The sequence below is a fragment of the Phocoena sinus genome, chromosome 19 (genome assembly GCF_008692025.1).
Source record: "Phocoena sinus isolate mPhoSin1 chromosome 19, mPhoSin1.pri, whole genome shotgun sequence".
NCBI classification, from domain to species: domain Eukaryota; kingdom Metazoa; phylum Chordata; class Mammalia; order Artiodactyla; family Phocoenidae; genus Phocoena; species Phocoena sinus.
Window position 1 is genome coordinate 452,160 of NC_045781.1, and position 8,072 is coordinate 460,231.

An 8,072-nucleotide genomic window follows, 5' to 3' on the forward strand; every position below is an offset into this window, starting at 1 on the left:
CCGAGCTCCTTCCGGGAATGGAGGACGAAGGCCAAGCCCGCCACGGGCCGCTACTGCGCCTGGGTGGGCGGGCGCCGAACTACATCTCCCAGAGGGCGGCACGTGCACTTCCGTTCATCTCCGTGGTCGCCCCGCTCCCGCCCGGGGCGAAACAGCGGTTCGGAGTCCTTTTGCTGCGCTCCATGGAATGGAGGAGGAAGGCTGTACCGCCAAGGGCCGGGACTGCGCCTGCGTGAAGGGCGCTGAACTACATCTCCCAGAGGGCCACGCGCGGCTCCCTGCGCCTCTGTCCCTTTCCGTTGGATTCATTTAGCACAGGAGTTCGAGTCCTGACGCCTGTAACTGTATCACCGTCAAAAATATTCCTTACCCGCTGATGTGTGAGGAGCCTTATGACCGTGGCGCCGGCGCTCAGCGGGTGATTAGCTGGGGGGACTAATTTTGGCAGAGGGTTCAGGAGTGAAAGGGAGCAATCCCTGGATGGGCTCTCTTGGTAACAGACTCCTTTGTGTTCTCTATTTCTTGCTTAAAGAAAAACTTTAGGGCTTCCCTGGTGGCGCAGTGATTGAGAGTCCGCCTGCTGATGCAGGGGACACGGGTTCGTGCCCCGGTCCGGGAAGATCCCACATGCCGCGGAGCGGCTGGGCCCGTGAGCCATGGCCGCTGAGCCTGCGCGTCCGGAGCCTGTGCTCCGCAACAGGAGGGGCCACAACAGTGAGAGGCCCGCGTATTGCAAAGAAAAAAGAAAAAAGAAAAACTTTAGTCCACTGAACCTTCCTGGAATTTCAAAATGTCTGGCTTGAAGGTTAATGATCAGAGGAGTGAAAGCAAGCAGAGGCAAAGAACAGAAATCCAGCTGGAGAACTTGTAACAATTTAAATAATGGATCAGTCATATAGCAGAGTCATAGGACCTTTAGTTCCTCCCTGAAGGACATAGATACCAATGTCAGACTTGCATTCCTAAGTGGTTTTTACAGAAACCAAACTCCCATCAGATGGAAACTGCTGACCATAAGCACACAGACTCCAGGCCAGTTGGAACGAGAAGGTTGATGATGTTGACTCCGAAAACATCATCCTGTTACCTCGCCACCAACCAATCAGAAGAAAGTCCGTGAGCTGCAACCCTTACCCCAATGTTGCCTTTAAAAACCCTTCCCTGAAAGCCAAGGGAGAGTTCAGGTCTTTTGAGCATGAGCTACCTGTTCTCCTTGCTTGGTGCCCTGCAATAAACACTACACTTTTCTTCACCACGCCTGGTGTCATTAGATTGGCACGTAGGGCAAGTAGACACGAGTTCAGTTTGGTAACAATATTGGAAACTATACTGTAAACTTTATTGTTGTAAAACAAACCAGTGTTTAAAAATACATTAAAAATTGAAACGAGAGACTTCCCTGGTGGTCCAGTGGTTAAGAATCCACGCTTACATTGCAGGGAGCGTGGGTTTGATCCCTAGTTGGGGAACTAGGATCCCACATGCCGCGTGGCGCGGCCAAAAAGTATAAAAAAAAAAAAAAAAGAAATAAAATATTCACAAAAACTTCAAACACAAGCGCAGTTTACATTTTGCCACACCAACCCAGGCTTGAACAGTTGCCAGTATTTAGTACATGGTTATAAGAAACATCACAGGCTAGACACTTGAACATTTTAAAACTACTTTATACATTGCTACGTAATTGTCAAAATGGTGCATTTCAACAGCAGCACAATATCCAAAGCTGATGTGCCCTCACATGATCGCATTCGCCATTTGGTGAACACTGACCACTGCCACCGGGTGGCAGGTCCAGGGTACAGCAGCCAAGTGTACAAGGTGAGGACATTCACCATTCCCCCACTTGAGCTGGACTTATTTTCACTAATGCAGGTGGAACATCTGTGGAGTAGTGAATGGAAAGAATCTAACCATGGCTGAGCCATGTGCCTTTGCCCTTTTCTTTTTTTTTTTTTTTTTTGCCTTTGCCCTTTTAAGAAGGGACTGATTGATTCCGATCAGTTGGGGCTTGCGTGATGGATCTGAAGCCGAGAAAAATGTTTCAAGACAAGGGCATTTCTTTCTTTGACTGAAACAACTGTTTCTTTGGAAAAACTCTGACTCTGAAAACAGGAGAGAAGACAATAAGAATTCTTATGTTAGGAAAAAACCTAGCTGGTTACATCTTCTTTACACGTACAGAGACACGTGAAAAGATTTGGCTGGTTCACGTGTGAGTGAAAGACTTTAAATCTTGTAAGCTCTATAACAGTGGTTATTATGAGGAGACATGACAGATGCCTCAAAATTGGAATGCACTGATGTAAACAAAGCAAAGCCAAGCTTAGCAGCTTTTCTTTAAAGGTGTCCGGTACGTTCAGAGACTATAAGCTTTAAAATGTACATAAAGCATCAGTTATCACTTCCCTCACCCGCAAATCCAAATGCAAAAAAAGACTCAATTTTGTTTTTCCTGTTAACTTTTTTTTTTTTTTTTTGTGGTACGTGGGCTTCTCACCGCTGTGGCCTCTCCCGTTGCGGAGCACAGGCTCCGGACGCACAGGCTCAGCGGCCATGGCTCATGGCATGTGGGGTCTTCCCGGACCGGGGCACGAATATGTGTCCCCTGCATCGGCAGGCAGACTCTCAACCACTGCGCCACCAGGGAAGCCCTCTGTTAACTTTTTCTTCCACAAAATGTATACCCTTGTCTCCGCAGTTTCCTTTTACCAGATCATGAAGCATGAATACACTTGTCACGATGAAATCTTTTTCCCAGAGGTCTGGGCAGAGTCCTGGTGAAGAGCTGTTGGTGGAGCCGTGCCAGGTTTGCCCGCCCATGAGGGCACAACCCAGCCCTGACGTTGGGCCAGGTCGCCCTGCTCAGCTCCCCTTGGATTTGCCCCTCTGTCCCCTGCCTCTGACCATCTAATTCTTGTTTTTTCCCAACCAACTTTCACAAGCTTAAACGCCTGTAGGGGCTGGTGTTTTTCTAAAGGGGCTGATACTAATGGCTCCAGCCAAGTGTTGTCATGGGGACAGGTAAGCCCAGTGTCCCGGGTCTGGATTTCTCAAAAGAAGCCAAAGGTCTGCATTTGTGCGTGAAATCTCTTGATTTTTAAAAGCTGGCAGGGATTCAAAGTTTTTAAAAACACTCTGCCAGTCAAATAACATATACTGAAGGCTACCTCTGAGCTGACCTCACCCTCCAGACCACGATGTCACCACTGGCTGGGTCTTTTTGAGCCCAGTCTTTCTCCAACCACAGGGTGGCGCCTCCATTTATCTGTGACAGGACCCACCATGAGCAGCGGCATTACAAATCAGTGAAACTTTCAAGGAATTCTATAATCATATCCTGGAAAGCACAACTGCATTAGGCTGCATTTTTGTTAATTTGTTTGATATGTACATCTAAATATACCACAATGTTTACATAGCCCTGTGGATACATCTTTTCCTTTAAAAAAAAAAAAAAATCATTTCGGGAGCCTCAAAGCCTAGCAGTGCCCAGCCGTCCTCTGACCCCAGAGGCCCTGGCTGGGGTGGGGAAGAGTCCTCCGGTGCATGAGATGATGCGGGCCAGCAGTGCATTGCAGCACCCAGGACCAGTCTCGGCAGCTGCTGAGCTCAGACCCCGGGGGTGCGGAGTCTGAAGCCTCTAAGGGAAGCCGGGCTCTGGGGGGCTGTGTGAGGAAGGACTGCTGGCGGGAGGGAGCTGGGATGGGGTGGTGCAAGATTATTCTGCTTTCAGGTTGGGGATACGTGGAATGGTGTGATTGGCTGGATTCTGGATTTTTTGTTTCTTGCTAAACACTAGGTTTGATTGTGAAACAAACACCGTTGAATTCTGTAATAGTCACCAGAGAACCCGCCGTCCACAAGGGGGAAGGCAGGACTCCCTTCGCTCTTCTGTCGTGTATGTGACACCCTGAGACCCTCAGCAGCAGTGAGTCCTGCATCCTCCTCAGTGACTGTGACCGTGACCAAGGATGCAGAGGGACTGAATGAGTGAGAAGACCAGGACGTGTGTGTGTTGGGGGGTACGTTAGGGCATGTTTAGTACCCCCTCCCCACTTGGAGGCGTGGGCTGCCATCCAGAGTTGTCTAGATACACATGCTTCGGCTGGGCACCGACACCAGGACATTCCCAGGCCCTGTCTGTACCTCCAAATACAAGAAACATCCCGAAAGTCCCGTGGACCTGGGCTTTGATCATTACAGAGACTGCGAAGGGCGGTGAGTGGGACCTGGGGACCCAGATCTATCGTCTAACCAACGAAAGAAAAGCAAAGAAGAGTAATGGGGAAATGTGACTGCCAACTGGTTATTTATTGCTTTCAGGGACAGCAATGGGGGGGGACAGTCAGGAAATGGGTAAACATGGTCAAAATGTACAAACTTCCAGTTATAAAATAAGTCCTGGGGATGTAATGTACAGCATGATGACTAGAGTTAATACTACTATACAGACATCGCCCTTTATGGGGGTGAGAGGGGATGCATTCTAAGACCCCCCAATGGATGTCTGAAGCCACAGATAGTACCAAACCCTATATACACTGTGTTTTGTCCTGTACATACATACCTATGATAAAGTTTAATTTATAAATTAAGAGATTGACAACAATAACTAATAATTAAATAGAACAGTTATAACAATAGGCTGTAATAAAAGTTATGTGAAGGGAATTCCCTGGCGGTCCAGTGGTTAGGACTCTGCGCCCTCTCTGTGGAGGCTGGGGGTTCGATCCCGCAAACTGCGAGGTGCGGCCAAAAAAAAACGTTAGGTGAATATGGTCTGTCTCTCTCAAAATGTTGTACTGCACTCACCTTTTTTCTCGTGATGTGAGACAATACAATGCCTACAGGGTGAGATTAAAGAGAAATGAGAGACATAGGTGTCGTAACCTAGCGTTAGGACACTGCTATTGACCTCCTGGTGATACTTTAGGAGGAGGATCGTTTGCTTCGGGTGATCCAGGATCATCGTGTGATGATGTAGATGGTTGGGTACCCGAGGCAAGACGGAGCAGGACTGCTGAGAGTTCATCACGCTACTCAGAAAGATGTGCAACTTAAAACTTACGAATTGTTTATTTCTGGAAGTTTCCTTTTAAGATTTTTGGACCACAGTTGACCTCGGGCAGCTGAAACCATGGAGAGTAGAAGCTTGGACAAAGAGGGACCACTGTATTGTATATTTGAAATTTCCTAAGGGAGTAGATCTTAAAAGTTCTCATCACAAGAAAAAGTTTTGTAAGTACAAGCAGACCTCAGAGATATTTCGGGTTTGGTTCCAGACCACGGAAATAAAGTGAATGTCGCATAAAGCAAGTCACACAAATTTTTTGGTTTCCCAGTGTATATAAAAGTTATGTTTACACTATACTGTAGTCTATTAAGTGTGCAGTTGCATTATGTCTAAAAGCACAATATGCATACCTTAATTAAAAATACTTCATTGTTAAAACATCATCTGAGACTTCAGTGAGTCCTAGTAGTAACCTGAAAGAGCATTGATCACAGATACCATAACAAATGTAATAATAATTTAAAAGTTTAAAATATTTCGACAATTACCAAAATGTGACTTAGAGACATGAAGTGATCAAATGCTGTTGGAAAAATGGTGTCAGTAGACTTGCTCCAATGCAGGGTTGCCACAAACTTTCAATATGTAACAAATGCGATATCTGCAGGTGGCAATAAAGCAAAATACGCCTGTGCATGTATGGCGATGAACGTTAGCCAGAAATATTGTGGCGATCATTTCATAGCACAGTAGTCCCCCTTATCTGAGGTTTCACTTTCCGTGGTTTCAGTGCCCCTGGATCAGTGGCAGTCTGAAGACATTAAATGGAAAATTCCAGAAATATGAGACAGTTCGTAAGTTTCAGGTTGCAGGAGACAACATTCGCCTAACTTTTATTACAGGATATTGTTATAGTTGTTCAATTTTATTATTAGTTATTGTTTTAACCTCTTACTGTGCCTAATTTATAAAGTAAATTTTCTCAAAGGTATGTATGTATAGGGACAGAACATAGTGTGTATGGGGTTCGGTACTGTCCGTGATTTCAGGCATCCACTGGGGGTCTTGAAACGTGTGCACCTTGAGTAAGGGGAGACCACTGTATATAAAAATGTTGGATCACTATGTTGTACACCTGAAAGTAATGTAGAAAGAACGAACGAACGAACGAACGAAAGAAAGAAAAGCAAAGCAAGAAAGAAAGAAAAGAAAGAAGGAATTCATCAAGCCCAGGCCTTCCTTGCTGTGCGTGGAGATGGCGTGTGTGCACGTCAATGGGGAGAATCCAGGATGGAAAAGAAGTTCCATCTACACATCTGGCTATCTGTCAGGCACTCGTGTTCCACCCGGGGCTGACTTCTCCATCAGGCACTGGAAACCTAGTGCCCAGGACCCATAAAACTTTTCTTAGAGGAGGAGACGTCTTATGATGTTTTAAAATTTATTTACTTATTTATGGCTGCATTGGGTCTTCGTTGCTGTGTGCAGGCTTCTCATTGTGGTGGCTTCTCTTGTTGCAGAGCACTGGCTCTAGGCACGTGGGCTTCAGTAGTTGTGGCATGCAGGCTTCAGTAGTTGCGGCTCATGGCCTTGGTTGCTCCGTGGCATGTGGGATCTTCCCGGACCAGGGCTCAAATCCATATCCCCTGCATTGGCAGGCAGATTCTTAACCACTGTGCCACCAGGGAAGTCTGTGATAATGTTTCAATTTCTTTTAAAATCAGACGAGGAAAAAATGAACATAGTGACTACTACATCCTGGAATATATTCATCTTTATACCAGCATGGTCATAAAATATAACTTTTTAAAAATTGAAGTAAAGTTGGCTTACAATGTTGTGTTAGTCTCTGCTGTACGTTAAAGTGATTCAGATCTGTATATACATATAGATATACTTTTTCAGATTCTTTTCCATTATAGGTTATTACAAGATTTTGAATATAATTCCCTGTGCTATACAGCAGGAACTTGTTGTTTATCTATTTATATATAGTAGTGTGTACCTGTTCATCCTAAACTCCTAATTTATTCCCCCCCTTCCACTTTGCTAATCATAATTTTGTTTTCTATGTCTGTGAGTCTATTTCTGTTTTCATTTGTATAGGTATTTGTCCTTCTCCGTCTGACTTACTTCACTTAGTATGATAATCTCTAGGTCCATCCATATTGCTGCAAATGACATTATTTCATCCTTTTTTTTATGAACGTGATATTCTGTTATATATATATTTCTATATAGATATAGATATCTATCTCTCACATATTCTGTATCCATTCATCTGTCAATGGACATTTAGGTTGCTTCCACGTCTTGGCTATTGTAAGTAGTACTTCTATGAACATTGGGGTGCATGTATCTTTTTGAATTAGGAGTTTCTCTGGATGTATGCCCAGGAGTGGAGTTGCTGGATCATATGGTAAGTCTATTTTTAGTTTTTTAAGGACACTCCATACTGTTTTCCATAGTGGTTGCACCAATTTACATTCCCACCAACCATGTAGGAGTGTTTTCTTTACTCCACACTCTCTCCAGCATTTATTATTTGTAGACTTTTTGATGATGGTCATTCTGACTGGTGTGAGGTGATAACTCATTGTTGTTTTGATTTGCATTTCTCTAATAATTAGTGATGTGGAGTATATTTTCATGTGCCTTTTAGCCATCTGTATGTCTTCTTTGGAGAAATGTCTATCTAGGTCTTCTGCCCAATTTTGATTTTTTTTTTTGATATTGAGCTGTCTGAGCTATTTGTATGTTTTGGAAATTAATCCCTTGTCAGTCGTATCATTTGCAAATATTTTCTCCCATTCTGTAGGTTTTGTTTTCCTTTTGTTTATGGTTTCCTTTGCTGTGCAAAAGCTTATAAGTTTGATTAGGCCCCACTTGTTTACTTTTGCTTTTATTTCTTTGCCTTAGGAGACTGACCTAAGAAAACATTGCTACAATTTATGTCAGAAAATGTTTTGCCTATGTTCTCTTCTAGTAGTTTTATGGTGTGATTTCTTATATTTAAGTCTTTAAGCCATTTTGCGTTTATTTGTGTGTATGGCGT